The sequence below is a fragment of the Microtus oregoni genome, unplaced genomic scaffold (assembly GCF_018167655.1).
Source record: "Microtus oregoni isolate MIOR12 unplaced genomic scaffold, Mior012 000068F_ref0000429, whole genome shotgun sequence".
In the NCBI taxonomy this organism is placed as follows: Eukaryota; Metazoa; Chordata; class Mammalia; order Rodentia; family Cricetidae; genus Microtus; species Microtus oregoni.
Window position 1 is genome coordinate 5,097,509 of NW_024543975.1, and position 17,801 is coordinate 5,115,309.

The 17,801-nt window shown below is 36.3% G+C and overlaps 1 protein-coding gene across 3 annotated transcripts in view; it reads left to right on the forward strand.

Annotated features, from left to right (window-relative positions):
• The window catches only part of Lrrc4c (leucine rich repeat containing 4C), a 1,344,378-nt gene that overhangs the window by 1,129,134 nt on the left and 197,443 nt on the right, over window positions 1–17,801 (forward strand). For all 3 annotated transcript variants that reach the window (XM_041641254.1, XM_041641256.1, XM_041641255.1), the window contains one exon: window positions 3,832–3,923. The gene's annotated coding sequence lies outside the window, so the exon portion shown is untranslated. The remainder of the gene's footprint in view (window positions 1–3,831; window positions 3,924–17,801) is intronic.

Genomic DNA, 17,801 nt, shown 5'->3' on the forward strand with positions numbered 1-17,801 from the left:
AGTCATCAGTCTTAAACACATGTAATAGATGAACAAGAGCAAATGGACTCATGTGGGTGAGTGTGCATATATGTATGTGTATGAACGTAACAATAAGTAAAGAAGAAGTCATAAATTTGATAGGAAATGGGAGGAGAATAAGAAGAGCTGTTTGGAAAAAGGAAGGAGTGACAATGATGTCAACCTAGTATTCATGCATGAAATGCTCGAAGACAAAAAAGATGTCAGAGTCTCTGCAAATGAGAACAGTAAATTCGGACAGTTCTGCGGATGACATCACTTTCTTAACCTATTCTCTGAGAGCACTGAATACTACATTTCAGTGGTATGGAGAGACGAGATTTTTCCTTATTTCCTGGAGAGAAAAAAATAAAAATGTTAAGATTGATTTCTTAATCAGATTTATATTGAAGTCTTTAATCCATTTGGACTTGAGTTTTGCGCATGGCGACAGATATGGATCCATTTTCATTCTTCTACAGGTTGACATCAAGTTATGCCAGCACCATTTGTTGAAGATGCTTTCTTTTCTCCATTGTATCTCTTTTGCTTCTTTGTCAAAAATCAGGTGTTCATAGGTATGTGAATTAATATCCAGGTCTTCAATTTGATTCTATTGGTCAACGTCTCTATTTTTTATGCCAATACCAAGCTGTTTTCATTACTGTAGCTCTGTAATAGAGCTTGATGTCAGGGATGGTAATGCCTCTGGCAGTTTCTTTGCTGTACAGGATTGCTTTGGCTATCCTGGGTTTTTTGTTTTTCCATATGAAATTGACTATCATTCTTTCAAGGTCTGTGAAGATTTTGTTGGGATTTTGATGGGGATTGCACTGAATCTACGAATTGCCTTTGGTATGATTGTCATTTTTATTATGTTGATCCTTCCTATCCAAGAGCATGGTGATAGCTTATACTGGAGAGGTTGTGGAGCAAGGGGAACACTCATCCATTGCTGGTGGGAATACAAACTTGTGCAACCACTTTGGAAATCAGTGTGGAGGTATCTCAGAAAACTGGGAATCAACCTACCTCAAGATCCAGCAATTCCGCTCTTGGGAATATACCAAAAAGATGCCCAATCATACTACAAAAGGATTTGTTCAGCTATGTTTATAACTGCATTATTTGTAATAGCCAGAACCTGGAAACAACCTAGATGCCCCTCAACTGAAGAATGGATAAAGAAAGTGTGGCACATATACACATTAGAGTATTACTCAGCAGGAAAAAGTAATGACATCTTGAATTTTGCATGAAAATGGATGGAATTATAAAACATTATCCTGAGTGAGGTAACTCAGACCAAAAAAAAAAATGAATATGGTATGTACTCACCCATAAGTGGATACTAGTCATAAACAAAGGGCAACGAGCCTATAGTTCATGATCCTAGAGAAACTAAGTAATAAGGTGAACCCAAAGAAAAACATATATAGACCCATCTAGAAATTAGAACCAGACAAAAACTTGGTAGCAGGGGAGCAGGAGGTAGAAGGAAGGGAAAAGTGGGGTTAAGGAGAACTTGAGGGAATGGGATATTCGAGATGAAGGAAGGACAGATATGAGAGCAAGGAAAAAGATACCTTAATTGAAAGAGCCATTATGGAGTAAGCAAGAAACCTGGCTCTAGAAAAATGCCCAAGAACCCACAGGGATGACCCCAGCAAAGACCCTAAGCAATAGAGGAGAAGGTGTCTGAACTGATCTTACCCTGTAGTCAGACAGATAATTATCTTAAATATCACCATAGAACCTTCATCCAACAATAGATGGGAACAGAGGCAATGACCCACACTGGAGCACTGGACTGAGCTACCAAGATCCAGTTGAAGAGTGGAAGGAGCGAGAATACGAGCAAGGAATTCAAGACCATGAGGGGGTCATCCACTGAGACAGTTTGTGTGAGCTAATGAGAGCTCACCAACTCCAACTGGACTGGGAGTGAATGAGCATGGGTACAACCAAGCTCCTCCTTGACATCTGCGGCAGACTGAGGGGTCACTGATAGTGACAATGGGATGCGTCTCTACTGTATATACTGGTTTCATGGGATCCTATAATCTTTGGATCCTCAACCTAGATTTAGTACGGAGGGCCTTGGACTTTCCACAGGGCAGGGTGCATGGCGCTCCCTTAGGGTTGGAGTGGTGAGGTGAAAGAGTCTGTGGAGGGAGAGGGAGGGGACTGGGAGGAGTGAGAATTTGTATTGGCATATTTTTTAAGAAATAATAAAAAGAAAGAAAAAGATTGATTACTTGAGTGCTTTGTGATTGTTAGAAACTGAAAATTAATTTTCTTTTGTTGGGTTATGTTTGTACATGTCTATTATATATGTATATATAAAACATAACATACATATATGTATATATATACACATACCTACCTAAATGTCATTGATGGAAAATGAAATTTGCAAAAGACATTTTATTACATTAGGTCAACATAAAATAAATTGTAATGATGATGATGGTGACAACAATAATGTAAACATTTTTTCACTTTTTCCATACACTAAGTCACTCAATGAACTTTATAAAATTTTTATAGTTCAATCCCTAAAACAGCTGCAGAGGGGAACAGGACTCTTTCTGTAACATAAGTTAAGATAAAGAGGTAAAAATATTCTAAAAACTTCTCCAAGTCCTGAAGCAACCATTGTTGAACCCAATGAAATACAAGTGGGGCCAAATTGATGACATTAGAATGTGAATCAGCAGGTGTGGCCCAGGTGGAAACACAAAACATGAGAATTTCAGGATGCAATAAAATATGACTCAGGAAGGCATGTGGCTGTGCAATCAATCACATCTGTCAGCTCTGATGTTGTTTTGCAAATGTATCCATAGGCTCCCTTTGTCTGTTTTTCTTTCCACTTCGTTCAATTGTGGGTTTCTCTAGTGGTGCTCTCCTGCTAAAAGATAGAAGCGACTTTGATGAGTGGTCAAATCTATGCTTAATTGCAGTAAAAGGATTATTATCTATAGTATCGTGATAAGTTACATTGCTTTAGGAAAGTATAGCTGGTTGGTTCTCCTCTAAAATCCATGCCTTAGCAGCAATTTTGAACAATGTTCCTCCTGCTAAAAATAGAGAGCCTTTGAATTCAATGAGATTTGTATCCTCTTTCCAAGTTGTTTGGCTAATGATTGTAGAGGTAAAATTGAATTCAGTCATATTTACTTCAGTGTTTGGTTACTTTCCTTGTTTTTATATCAGACAGATAAATGACAACTGTAGTGCAGTATTCTGATAGTTTTTTTTTTTTTACTTACTTGTATATTTGCATATGCAATAGTACTGGGAATCGAGCCTGAGCTTTCCTGTGTGAGCCAAGCACTCTACCACCAAACTACATTCTCATCACTGATTTTCTAGTAATTTTAGGTCTGTTCAGCTATTACAGCTAAAGCAAATTGGTAAATAGGGCAAAAGTCGAGAGAAGAGAGAATAAAGTCTCTCCTATTTTTGTATAATTGTTATTTACACAAGTTTTGTCAATAACATCCATATGACATATTTCCAACAAAAAACTCACTGAAATTCACAAAAGAATGAAAAATTAATAAATGCAGAAATGAGAAAAGTGGAGCAAAAATGCATGAATAAATACATGTTACAGGATAAATAATTATGTGGAGCCATACACAGAGTTGCCTTATTTTACCCATATGTATATTTTGTAGTCACACTCAAAAAACCATGGCTATTCTGTCATTTCCAATTACAAAATTCTACTGAGAATATGTAATAAGGCATATCTAACCATAAATTTGTCCTCATGCATATATTATGATTTAAAAGTATGATCTTTTTATTGTCTCCCTACAGGTGTGAAGACATATCATAATAGGGATCCAGACCATGTACTTACTTCCTTGGCTTATCTCAGGAAGATTAGAGCCTGCTAGACACACTTTAAGGTAAGTTCCTATCACATCTCATCCCTCTTCTTAAGAATAAAATGAGGCTGAATAATTTGAAAGAACACACAGAGAATTGGTAAGAATTTGTAACAAAAAAAGACTTTCTAACATTTACCACCAACCTCAAGTAAACTTGCTTACCTGGTTCCTAAAGTGGAGGGCTATTGCAGGATCCTATACCATAGCAGCTTTGAAAACCTACTGTAGGGTACTAGAACCCCATGTATCTCCCTGTGATCAAACGACTGTAAAGGTCAAGATAAAGAGAGTGAATTAAAAAATAACTGACGAAATCCTACCCCAATGATCAACAAGTCTAAGGTGAATTTATGTTGACCAAGAGAAGAGAGAAGGAAGAAAGGAAGGAAGGAAGGAAGGAAGGAAGGAAGGAAAATCTCAGTAGTATCACCTCCTCATGGGGAAAAAAAAGGAATAATTACTTTTCTCAAGAGAGTTACTCCAACAAGGTAAAATTTAAAATAAGGATTAAATATTACTCTTTGTCATTAATGAAGATTGGAAGAGACCTGGCTCAGAGTGGAAGGGCTCTTTCAGGATTCCATCATAGCTTTCATCACTACTATATTAAGAGACTCTCTTGAATTATAGACAAAGCAACACACTGACATGCCTCTTCTTTAGAAAGCAAGCCACATCTTTGCCCAGATTTTACCTAGCTTCCTCATAAATGTCATGCTGTTTCAGTACTACGGAAAGCTCTCTCTGTTACAGTGCAGATGAAGGTTGCATAGTATGCCACAAACATTTGTGATCTTAACCATATTTTAAAAGTCAAAATTCCATTAGAAGAATATTTTTTAATTTTGTAATATGCTATTATATTATTATTCAAACAATTTGTGGAGGAAATAGTTTATAAAAATGTTAAGCAACCATACCAGTTTCAATGGGAATTTGAAGACCTAGCTTAATGAGTCATTCATGAGCTTGGATTTTGTTTGTAAGCAAAAATGAGTCCAAGACAAAGTATGTATTAAAAATAGAGAAAATGAGTAATAACCTTGAAAGAAAACACAATAATAGCATGTATTTAGGACTATAGACGAATAAGAAGAGCTAGAAGATGGTCCAGGACTCACTGAACACTTACCTGACAATGGTTCTTGGAAAATGGTTCTTAGCCGTCCTAATGCTATGGCCCTTTAATACAGTTCCTCGTGTTATAGTGATGCCCAACCCTAAAATTATTTCCTTGCTACCTCATAACTTTAGTCTTGTTATTGTTATGAACTGTAATATAAATATCTGATACACATGATATCTGATGTCCAAACACCAAGGGTCACAGACCCACAGGTTGATAACCACTGCTCTAGTAGGAAAAGGACTTATTTATTTTATATTTGTGTTTCTTTATCTAATGCTTAAAATTATTCAAGAAAAAATTTTAACTTTTGGTCAATTGATTGAGTTAAATTTTAGTTTATAGTCTTTGGAGAGCTAAAATATCAGAAGACAAAAATCTAGACCACTTAGCATTTCATTATAGAAGGGTAAATACATAATTTACTGCTCCACTATAGATATATATCATGAGTAATAACTAATCATAAGAAACAGATAAGCCTACTTTCAGGATGTGGGATCTGTCTTTAATATCATTTTTTTCACAGTGTAGCATGCACAGTTATTACATGCAAACAGGTGTATAAAGTATGTATTTAACATATTATAGATAAGTTGTTTGCCAAAAGTGTGCTTATAGGACCTTTAAAAAGTTGATTACTTGCAAAAGTTTGTATACTTTTAAATGGCTCCTAAACTGATCAGAACTTTATATTTGACAGTCAAAACATATAAATCTGAAAATGATGCATATGCTTATAATTAAACCTATAAACATCCTATCCTATTTGTTTGTCACTATTCTATAAAGATGTGGACACTCATGTCTGAGAGTTCCACTCTTTCATAGAATAGAAACTCTGACATTTAAAGTAGAAACCTGCTTTCTCATCCCCAGGCAATTCAAGTACAAAGTGTAAATAATTTCTATTTAAAAATGCTTTGCCACATTTAACAACAACACCAACAAAAAGCATCATTTTGTAGTCATGTTCCTTATTTACTCTTCTATTGCTGTGAAGAGACACAATGACAAACACAGGTTATAAAACAAAGCATCAGTTAGAGGCTTGCTTACAGTTTCAGAAGGTTAGTTCCCGATCACATGATGAAAAGTATAGAGGAAGGCAGCCAAGCATGTTGCTGGAGCATGAGCTTACATCTTTTCTATTCACAGTGGACAAGGAGAATAAGATAAGGCCAGGCATGGGGCTTTGAAATTTTGAAACCTCAAGGTCCATTCCTAGAGCTGTACCTCCTCCAACATGACCACATCTTCTAACCCTCCCTAAACAATACACCAAATGGGAACCCAACATTCAAATATGAGCTTATGGGAGTCATTACACACTACCATATGCCACTTCTGTCCCTTATATACTTGCAGACCTATCACCAAATGCATTCAGTACAACACCAAAAGTTCACATATTCCTTCAAAGTCACAAGGCTATGTAAAAGTCTAAAATCCATAGTCTCTTCTGAGACTCAAGGCAATCTCTTAAATATTGTAAGAAAAGTAAAAACAAATTAAATACTTCCATTGTACAATGGGACAGAATATACATTACTATTCCAGAAGGGAAGAAAGGGGTTCAGTAAGGAAATACTGGACCAATTAAAACAGAACCCATCAGGGTAAACTCCAAATCCTACATCTCCGTGTCTAATGTTGAGTGGATCTTCATGTCTCCTATTGCTTTCAGCTTTGTTGGTTGCTGCACATTGCTGTCTTGTAGGCTGGTTCAAGATCCTGTCTGCAGCACTTCATGGCAGGAATCCATGGCTCTGGCACCTCCTACTTCTTAGGGTCTCACACATAATCTAGGTTGTACCTCCACAGTTAAATGAAACTTTCTCAGGTCCTCCCTACAGAAATTCCCCTGAGACATGTCTGGCCTCAGCAGATTTACTCAACCTCGATGACAGATTCCACAATCCTTTCACACCTGTACCTTTTTGATAAACCAGAATTATCTAACTCTGCTGAGTTCTGCTACTTCCTAGGGCCAGAACCTGGCCCACTTCAAGGCATATATTCACGTAAACTTTGAATTGGTAATAGTTTCCTTTGTAGAATAAGATTTAATTTTTCACTAGAAGCTGACGTTGATGGGGTCTTGCCTTGATGGTGCCACTTCCTTTATTCCATTTCTCCTTAAACCTTTGCTTAAACTTCTCATCTCTTCAAGAACAAAGCTTGGCTCCAATATTAAATTTCTTGGTCCTCTTTTTCTCCTCAAACTGTATATTTTGTACGGCTTTTGGCTATGCTTGCTCTCTTTCATTGTAGATCTGCATGAAAATGATCACTAATAGCTGTGCGACAAAATCAATTCTAGGCTGTCTTGGAATCTCTCCTGCAAACCTTAGTCCAGAACTCTCGAACTTAGCCTCATACAGAAATTTTGGACAGGGGAAGAAGGCAGTCACATTGTTTAGCAAAAGATATCACAAAAAATAGTCTCTAGGCCAGCTGTTAATATTCTTTCTATATGAAACCTTTTCATTTGGGTCTCCATAGTCCACATCATTCCTAGAATTACTCTCTTCCAAGTATCTGCTAAAATGTCTCTAAATCCCCAATGACAGCACTCAACCTGTTTTCTAACTTGAAGCCCCAAAGTCTTCTGTAAGCAAGAGCACAGAAAAATCAGCAAATTATACCACTCCATAGACAGAAAGAAAGGTTTTCTAAGATTTAAATGTCCAAGGTCATTTCTCAAGGGGGCAAAGAGAAGGCAAAATAAATGGCAGAAAAGAAAGTAGATTCTGTATCATCAGGGTGAGGTCATTGAACAAATAAAGGCTCTTCAGACTGAGCTAGAACTGGGTGCCCTTTCCCAAGGTTTTGTCTTTTGGGGGCAGAATAACAGTGGTTTCTGGTAATCAGAAACATACCTTAGCTTATGAGCTTTTCTGGCAAACTGAAACCTACTTTAAGATCCACTTTTTTTTTTTTTTAAACATAGAACTACCTTTTGGTTTCTGTCAATTCAAACAAAGTTTAGGTTTAGGGCATTGTCACTATTTTGGGGACTGTTGCTTTGAAGCTAACATCTTTCTTATTTCTCCAAAAAACACTTGGTACCAATATCTGCCTTAATTTCTATTCTGTTACTGTGGACACAGCAACACAAAAGAAAAAAAATTAATTGGGGTCTTGCTTAATGTTCCAGAGTCTAGTCCACTATCATCATGACAGGAAGCATGCTGATAGGCAGGCAGGTTTGGCGCTGGAGAAGTACCTTAGAGCTTACATATAATCTGCAAGTTTCAGGCAGAGAGAAAGCAAGAATTGGCCTGGCATGGACTGTTGAAACAATCTCCCCTCAATTACACATCTTCAACAAGGCAACATCTCCTAATCCTTACTAAACAATCCATCAATTGGTAACCAAACATTCAAATATATGAGTCTGCGTGAACCAGATTCATTCAAACAAGCACGGCATGTTAACAATAGGAAAAATCTTGCTTGGACTAAAGAAAGCATATAATCAGAAAGATAAATATGGGTTTTGAGAAGATGATGCTAAGGAAAAACATGTAAAGTGGACCAAAGACAATTTGGTGTCTACATACTTGATGCAGAACTGTTCCTGTGTCAGGATTTAAGGACCAAGATGAGAACATTTTTGCAGCATCCGCTATTGTTCCAGGCATAATGTGGGGAAATGGGACACATGTGTCATTTTTCTTTCAGTTATATATTTTTGATCCAAGGTTCTACCCACAATGTCTAGATAACTGGACACAGTTGAATCATGGAAAAATACAGCACATCCAGTAAAAAATTTCTCAGCCCCAGTAGGGAAAGTCATATTGTTGAAAGAAATATGAGAAATAGTAAGAAAGTACAGAACTAAGATTTCCCTGGGGAGCCTAACAATCAATCATAAGCAAGCATGTGAAGAGAAGTAAAGGTATTCTCCTCTGAAAGATACAAACATTATTCTGCATGTAGGACTGTGATCTTAAGATCCAAGTGTTTCTCCAAAGGATGTGAAGCAGATGTGTTCTAATTGTTAAAATTTAGTAGCCATACCCACCATTTAATTGTATTAATGGCTAATTATTGATGTATATGCTCATCAATAATTCAAAATGAATGTGTTTTCACTTTAACCCTTGTAGTTTGAGAGTCTTTTGTTTGCATGTTTTTATATGTGGTTATATGAGTCAATGTGCGTGCACGCACATGTATGTGCATGCATATGGAAGCTAGAGGTCCACATAGTTTGCCTTCCTCAATCACATGTCATTTTCATTTTTAGAATGTTGATTTAATGATTGAGTGAGACTGGAGTCTAGAGATCCATTTTGTTTTCATTCCTGGATGGTAGGAAATGAGCTTAGGTATACTAGCGGTTAACAAAGTGCCTTCTCCCCAGTTCCTATTTGGCAGCCATTACACTATCGTTCCTTCAGCACACTATAAAATAAAATATAACTTAATGCCTAGAAACATAAAACATTACTTAACTTATTCCTGGTAAATCTATCTACCAGTTTTACTGGTAGTTCAAAGGTAATCAATTTCTAAACACCAATAAATCACAACAGAATAAAATCACATAATGAGGGGAACATCTAACTTTTATTTTGCCTTTATATATTTAGTGAATTAATTACAAAATTACTTATTTTTTCTGTAGGAATGTGTGAATATTTACATAAATTTTCAAAAATCTTTTGAAAATCTTATTAAAATCCAAAGGATATTAATAAAATATAGCCACTTAGTTGACCAAGGGCCATAGCTCTTCGTTGTCTGCTATCCACAACATAAACCTGCAGTTTGTTATGCATTTGGATTTCTGTCTGGTAGGACTAGGGCCTCTCAACACTGACGTTTATTCTTCTTCCTAATAGAAGGACTGAGGATTACTGTGTTCTGAAATGCTATTAAGTGGACAGAGCAAAAGATTGAAATTTGTTATGTTCCAAATAGCCATGTCAGGCTCCTAGTTCCCATACATAATGCCGACATGCACAAGGGTAAATTGCAGTGCCTGTTAACTTTATGATTGACACTTTTATTTAGACATAAATAGAATTCTACTTACTTTTGTGAGCATATCTATATATCAGATTCCCCAGTGTTTAAAATGGAATAGGTAGGTGCAAGTAAAACAATAATATGATCAAAGCCAGAAATTCACATTATCACATCCATGTGAATTTTTATTTTTTGATAAAAATGTATAGTTTCTTTTCCTGGTCTGGGTTGTTTCTGAAATATGACTGTACTGGTAGGGTTATTAGAACTGATTTATAGAGTTCTTGGTAATAGGACAAACATGCCCACACTAAGAATCGGACGCTAGTTAACAAATTTTTTGCCATATCTCATAAGGCACTACTGAGGGACTTTCCCAGTTTTGTGGGGCGTCTCCTCTTTTGTTTTTAAAGCAAGCACCGAATTCAAATACCCAACAATGGTGAGAGTGTGGAGAAAGAACACTTCCATAAACTAAGGTTGAGAGAACAATTGTCATAACCCAACTGGAGACAATATGTGTGTGTGTGTGCCTATGACCTAATATTTCCTGCTGAAAGATGTATCTTAAAGATACCAAAAAACAGGACTATGGTGGACCACATACCTAAACATGTGCAAGGGCCCAGATAACATTCACAGGAAAAAATAAGTGTGGACACACAAGTGAAGATGGATATGTATATAAATAGAGAAGCATTGGACTGCATGGTAAGTAGTTGCAATAGAGTCTAAAAATCAATTTAGAAATAAGAAACATTTTATCCTGGTATATGGACATAACAAAACATTAAAATATTATTTATAATTTTTCCACTACTCTGAATGTATAGATATTGAATTGCATTGAAATTAATGTTCATTTCAGAATCCTGATTTAAAAATAATACATGTAATAGCAACAGTTTTATATATTTTATAAATTATAGATAATATGAATACATAAGTGTAGGATATACATAAATAATTGTTTCAAGTCTTTCTTTTATGCTATCTACTGTAAAAGTAGAGATTAAATAGAATTATAGGTACATAAATGAGAAAAATAAATAACAAGACAAGAAAAACATCTCAAATGATTTATCATGAATTCTCATATTATAACAAAGAGACAAACCCATTATCCTCTATGTAAATATTTATTTGTATGTGTCTTTGTGTGTGAGGCTATGTATATAAGTGTGGGAACAAGAATATATACGTGTTTTCAAGTGCATGTTACAGAACATGTGTGGAAATCCAAAGACAATTTTTAAAGGTAAATTTTCTCTTCTGACTATGTGGTTCCAGGAACTCAACTCATAATATTGGACTAGGCAAGGGCCCTTAAACACTGAGATATCTTGTTGGCTCCTACTTCTTTTTAAAATTATTACTGTTCTTTGAAATTTTCATTCATTTATTTATCTTTATCATATGCATTCCACACTCCTTGATCTATCCCACACACTACCACTAAATGCTCAGTCATGTCTCCCTCTCAACTACATGTTTTCCACTATTAACTTATTTACTTATACATTGAGCCCAGTTATGATTGCCCGTATATATGTGGGTTACCCAGTGGACCTTGGGGGCTCTTAAGAAAAACTGATTCTCTCTCTCTCAGTAGCCACCAATTGTCTGTAAATTTCAATATATCATTTTTTTACCACTGAGTAGTATTCCATTGTGTAAATGTACCACATTTTCCTTACCCATTCTTCAGTATAGGGGCATTTAGGTAGTGCTACTATGAACATAGCTGAACACATGTCCTTGTGATATGACTGAGCACCATTTGGGTCTATACCCAAAAGTGGTATTGCTAGGTTTTGAGGAAAGCTGTTTCTTAATTTTGTGAGAAATTGCCATACTGTTATCCAAAGGGTCTGTAACAGTTTGCACTCCTACCAGCAATGGAGGAGTGTTTCCTTTACTTCATATCTTCTCCCAGGTGTAACATAAAATCTCAGAGTTGTTTTTGATTTGCATTTCTCTGATGACTAAGGATGTTGAACATTTCCTTAAGTGTGTTTCAGCCATTTTAGATTCCTCTGTTCAGAGTTCTTTGTTTAGGTCTGTACTCCATTTTTTATTGGTTTCTTTGGTTTTTCTGTGATGGAAAATTTCTTGAGTTCTTTGTATATTTTGGAGATCAGTCCTCTGTCAGATGTGGGGTTGGTAAAAATCTTTTCCCATTCTGTGGGCTGCCATTTTGTCTTGTTGACTGTGTCCTTTGCTTTATAGAATCTTCTCAGTATCATGAGGTCCCATATATTAATTGTTTCTCTCAATGTCTGTGCTACTGGGGTTATATTTAGGAAGTGGTCTCCTGTGCCAATGTATTCAAGTGTACTTCTCACTTTCTCTTTAATGAGGTTTAGTGCAGTTGGTTTTATGTTGAGGTCTTTGATCCATTTGGACTTGAGTTTTGTGCATGGTGATAGTTATGGGTCTATTTTCACTCTTCTACATGTTGATATCAAGTTAGACCTGTACCATTTGTTGAATATGTTTTCTTTTTTATTTTATATTTTTTGCTTCTTTGTCAAAAATTAGGTGTTTGTAGGTTTGAGGGTTGATATCCAGGCCTTCGATTCAGCTCTTTGGTGCCACTGGTCCTCCTATCTGTTTTTATGCCAATACCAGGCTTTTATTTTTTTACTTTATTTTTTTATTGAAAATTTCCACCCCCTCCTCTCCTCCCACTTCCCATCCCTCCCACCTCCTCCTCCCCCTCCCTCTCCAGTCCAATAAGCAGTCAGGGTTCCCTACCCTATGGGAAGTCCAAGGTCCTCCCCCTCCCCCACCCAGGTCCAGGAAGGTGAACATCCAAACAAACTAGGCTCCCACAAAGCCCATCCATGCAGTAGAATCAAACCCAGCAACATTGCCCTTGTCTTCTCAGTCAGCCTCCACCATCAGCCACATTCAGAGAGTCTGGTTTGATCACATGCTCCATCAGTTCCAGTCCAACTGGCCTTGTTGATCTCCCATTACATCAGTTCCATGGTCTCTGTGGGTGGACGCACCCCTCGTGGTCCTGACTTCCTTGTTCATGTTCTCCCTCCTTCTGCTTTTCATTTGGACCTTGGGATCTCAGTCCAGTGCTCCAATGTGAATTCCAGGCTTTTTTTTTTTTTTTTTTTTTTTTTTTTTTTTTTTTTTTTTTTTAGCACTGTAGCTCTGTAGTAGGTTTTGAAGTCAGGTATTTGCTGATGATACGATAGTTTACATAAGTGACCTCAAAGATTCTACCAAGGAACTCCTAAAACTTATAAACATCTTCAGTAATGTAGCAGGATACAAGATTAACAAAAACAACAACAACAGAAAAACAGTAGTCCTCCGTTACACAGATAATAAACAGGCTGAGAAAGAAATCAGAGAAACATCACCTTTAAAATAGCAACAACTAACATAAAATATCTTGGAGTAACTTTAACCAAACAAGTGAAAGACCTGTATGACAAGAAAGAAATTGAAGAAGACAGCAGAAAATGGAAAGATCCCCCATTTCTTGGGTCGGCAGAATTAACATAGTAAAAATGGCAATCTTACCAAAAGCAATCTACAAATTCAATGCTATGCCCAGCAAAATTTTTCACAGACCTTGAAAGAACAATACTCAACTTCATATGGAAAAGCAAAGAAACCCGTGATAGTCAAAATATCCTGTACAATAATAGATAAAGTTTCTATGATAACAATTAATAGGATGTCCTGAAACTGAGAAGCTTCTGTAACACAAAGGACATAATCAATAAGACAAAATGGTATCCAACTAAATGGGAAAAGATCTTTGTCAATCTCATATCAGACAGAGGACTTATCTCCAAAATATATGGAGAACTAAGAAATTAGAAATAAAATATCAAATAATAGAATTTAAAAAAAAGTAAGGTACAGGTCTAAACAGAGAAGTCTCAATAGAAAAATCTCAAACAACAGAAAGACACTTAAGGAGTTGTTCAACATCATTATCCATTAGGGGAATTTATATCGAAATGACTTTGAGAGACCATCATACCAGTAAGATTGGTTACTCTCCAAAACACTGATGATAGCTTATGCTGGACAGGATGTGAAGCAAGGGAAACACTCCTTCTCTGCTGATGGGAGTACGAAGTTATACAGTCACTTTGGAAATCAGTATGGAGGTTTCTCAGAAAACTGGGTATCGATCTACCTCAGTACTGAGCAAAGCAACTCTTGGGCATATACCCAAAGGATGCTCAATCATACCTCCAGGACCTTTACTCTTTTTTTTTTCTATGAAGCTCCATGACCATTGGGGATGGAGGTGAAGAGAAATGTCTTATCTATAGCTGAGCACTCCAGCTACTTTTCTCAGTAAGTTGAACAAGTCCCTCCATTAACTCATCAAAATAAGACGTTTCTCTGACCAAAGTTGAGAATAGCACATATTTATAGACATAAGGATTTTGAAGAAAGTATTGAAACACTAAAACATATTTTTAAAGAGGAGTTTGGACAGAGCTACCTCATATTAGTGAACAATGCTCTTCCCAGAAAATATATATAAATAAATTTTAAAAGAACCTCAAATATAGTTAGAATCTTAGCTTATCTTCCTATGGGGTTTTAGTCATGGAGGACCTATTATATCTCAAAACAATTCAGGTCATTGCAACTTCCCATCATACTAGATGGTAAGACCTTGTTCCTGAAGACACTTAGCACTTTGGTTACAGACAGAGATAAATCAGTCTTAAACTGACCAGATGGCTAGCTCCCTGCTCCTTTATAAGCTGCTGAGAGAGTGTGATGGTCCCAATAAAGATGGCCCCATAAGATCATGTATTTAAATGCTTATTCATAAGATAATGAAACTTTTCTCAAGGATTAGACGGATTAGGATGTGTAGCCTTTTAGCAGTTTTGGTCTTATTGGAGGAAGTGTGCAACTGTGGGTAGGCTTTGAAGTTTCAAAGACTCACACCAGTCCCAGGCTTGCACTTTCTTGACCAGGAGATGAGGATGTAGCTCTCAGCTAATGCTTCTGCACAATAAGCATTGCCATTCTCCCCACCATTATGATAACAAACTAAACCTCTGAAACTGTTAGCAAACTCCCATTTAAATGCTTTCTTTTATATGAGTTGCCTAGGACATGGTGTCTCTTCACAGTAATAACACGATGACAAAGACAGGGAAAAAAGATACCAATCATCTTACTTAACAACATACCCTGTATACTACAATAGTAATAAACTAGGCAAAAATACAACTCTTCTGATTGGATTTTAGTTCTTTGCCACTGAAGCACATTCATTCTTAGTATTTCAAATGTGACCTTTTGGCTGGAAAAATCATAAGCCCTAGAGAGAAGATATGCTCACTTATTTTTAATGCATATTATTCCCACCACAGAAAGATTGACCCTGTGAACCTACCATATTTTTCTGGGTAAGATTTAATTCATGATTCCCTGAGGTAGTCCACTACTGTCATAACTTCTGCCTGTTTCTATATATTACATAACTGTGTGCTTTAACAGCCCCACAAACACACTAGTTAACTAATCAAATTAAAGCCTTTGGATAAATTGCTGATTATAGTGATCAAAAAGAAGGTGTCAGCCAAGTGATCGTGGCAAATACCTTTAAACCCAGCATTCATGAGGTAGAAGCAGGTGGATCTCTGAGTTCAAAGACAGTCAGGACTACATAGATAAACCCTGTCTCAAAAAGACCAAAAACAGTTTTAAAAATGTGCCATGTAATATTCAGGGCTAAGATTGAAATGGACCTCTCAAGATGAGAGAAAAGAAAGGGATAATCTATGTATTTTTCATCAGCATAGTGACATTTCTGGAGTGGTCAGCATTAAGTCTCAGTGAGAATAGTAAATGAATAACAGTAAGTAGCTATAATAATAGGATTCAGTTATGCAAGGCTGTGCCATACAAAAGGGAGGGCACCTGGTCAGTGAAGTTGTCATGGTGTTGCTGGGAATCCTGAGCCTTCTTTTATTATAATCAAAAAAGGGAAAACAATTCATTTCTCAGATAAATGCCTTTAACCTGCCATGGCATACAGATATTGACACTCTACCTTTCTCAAGAACAGAGAAAATGCCATCACTCTTCATTAATGGGGCAGCTGGCATTCCTATGGTATAGATGGAATCCTTTGGTACATGAGCAAAAGAAGGGAATGATCTCTAATTCTCGTTTCCCTAACACTGAGTTGCATTTTACAGTTTTGTGTAAATTTAAACAATTGTCATGAAAAGGTAATAATCCCCTTTTGAAATTTTGAATGAATTTTTTCCTTAGTGAAGTTGACTTAATCTAGGCACTTGTAATTCATTACACATATATGGAAATAATGGCAGGGAATATCAAGAAGGAGGTCCTTCCTGTGTATATGACTAAAATTTGTCCTCTTTAAATGACTTCTGTCACTAAACCACAGTTCCCTTTTCACCTAAATTTCAATTGCCCTGAGAGATGGCAATTAATGAACTTAGTTTTTCAAGATTATTTAAATAGAAGGTAAATATGTGATTAAGATTTGTGCAAAACAATTCAAATTCTCTAAAGATTTCATGGCTACTTTGACTTATATAGAAAAGATCAATTTGCATTTTAGTTTACAGCAAGTGTTTATATTTTATATTTAGAATGGATGATTCTGTTTTTATTTATTTTGTTTATTGTGACTGATATATCCCAGACTAATCTTTACTCATTCTGTAGCTGATGATGACCTTGAACTCTTCATCCACCATCATCTACAACTGAAATGATGGAATGGAAGGTGTGTGCCATGCCCTGGCTCATAAAAGATTAATATAGCAGTAATAATTCAAAAAGCTCATGTCATGCGTAGTCAAGCAAGTATCTCAGATGACTCTTTTCAGTATTTTTATAACCCAAGAGGGAAGTTGAGAAATTAGTGTCCCCTTTTCCAGTTTTCTTCTTTTGCCTATAACCCAAGATATATTCATGGTAAAGAAGAGATAAATGAATCCAATGACTTTGAAAGAGAAAGTCATGCAAGAATGTAGCATTATTTTGTGAAAAAAAAAAACACATTACATGTGCTGTGTTTGAAAATGTAGCCATTTGGAAAACAAAGGTGAAGTGAAAATCACCTGCTACGGCTCAGTCATCCCTCAGCATGCTTCGGCTGAGAGTTCTTAAAAATAATACACTTGGGAAAGCAAGATATTTGCAGTTTTATTCGTCGTTCTCTTATTTTCTGTGTGTGAGGGAAGATTTCCCTTCAAAGCTGTCACTGTCCTCATTAAGCACCCACTCAATCATTCCATGTATGTTTATTGAACATCAGAACACAGCTAAAGACACAGGGGTAAACAGGTAAGTAAATACACTTTCCTGCGGAGTGAAGGAAGAACAGACCCTGGGTGTTTAATATCTTAATGGGAGGTGGTAGAGTCGAGAGGAGCAGATGCACATTACCATAAAGATATATACGCTTGCCCACATATACGCATATGCTATCTTGCCACACTGAAGGAGAGAAATATCAATCACACTGAAGATATTAACAGAATGTCTGGGTGGCTTCCGTCTTGATCGCAGAAGGTTTTGGGATGAGTTAAGCTTTGGAAACTTTGGGGGAAAAATGACAGGATAAAATATGGTAGTGTAGAATATAGAGACATTTCCTGTTCTTTGTTGCAAGAAACCAACTACTGGTCTGCATAAGCATCTCTAGGCATAAAATACACCACATATATGCACACATATATACATTATACATACAGTAATAATAAAAAACAATAATTTACAGAGATAGGAAATTCAGCAAATAT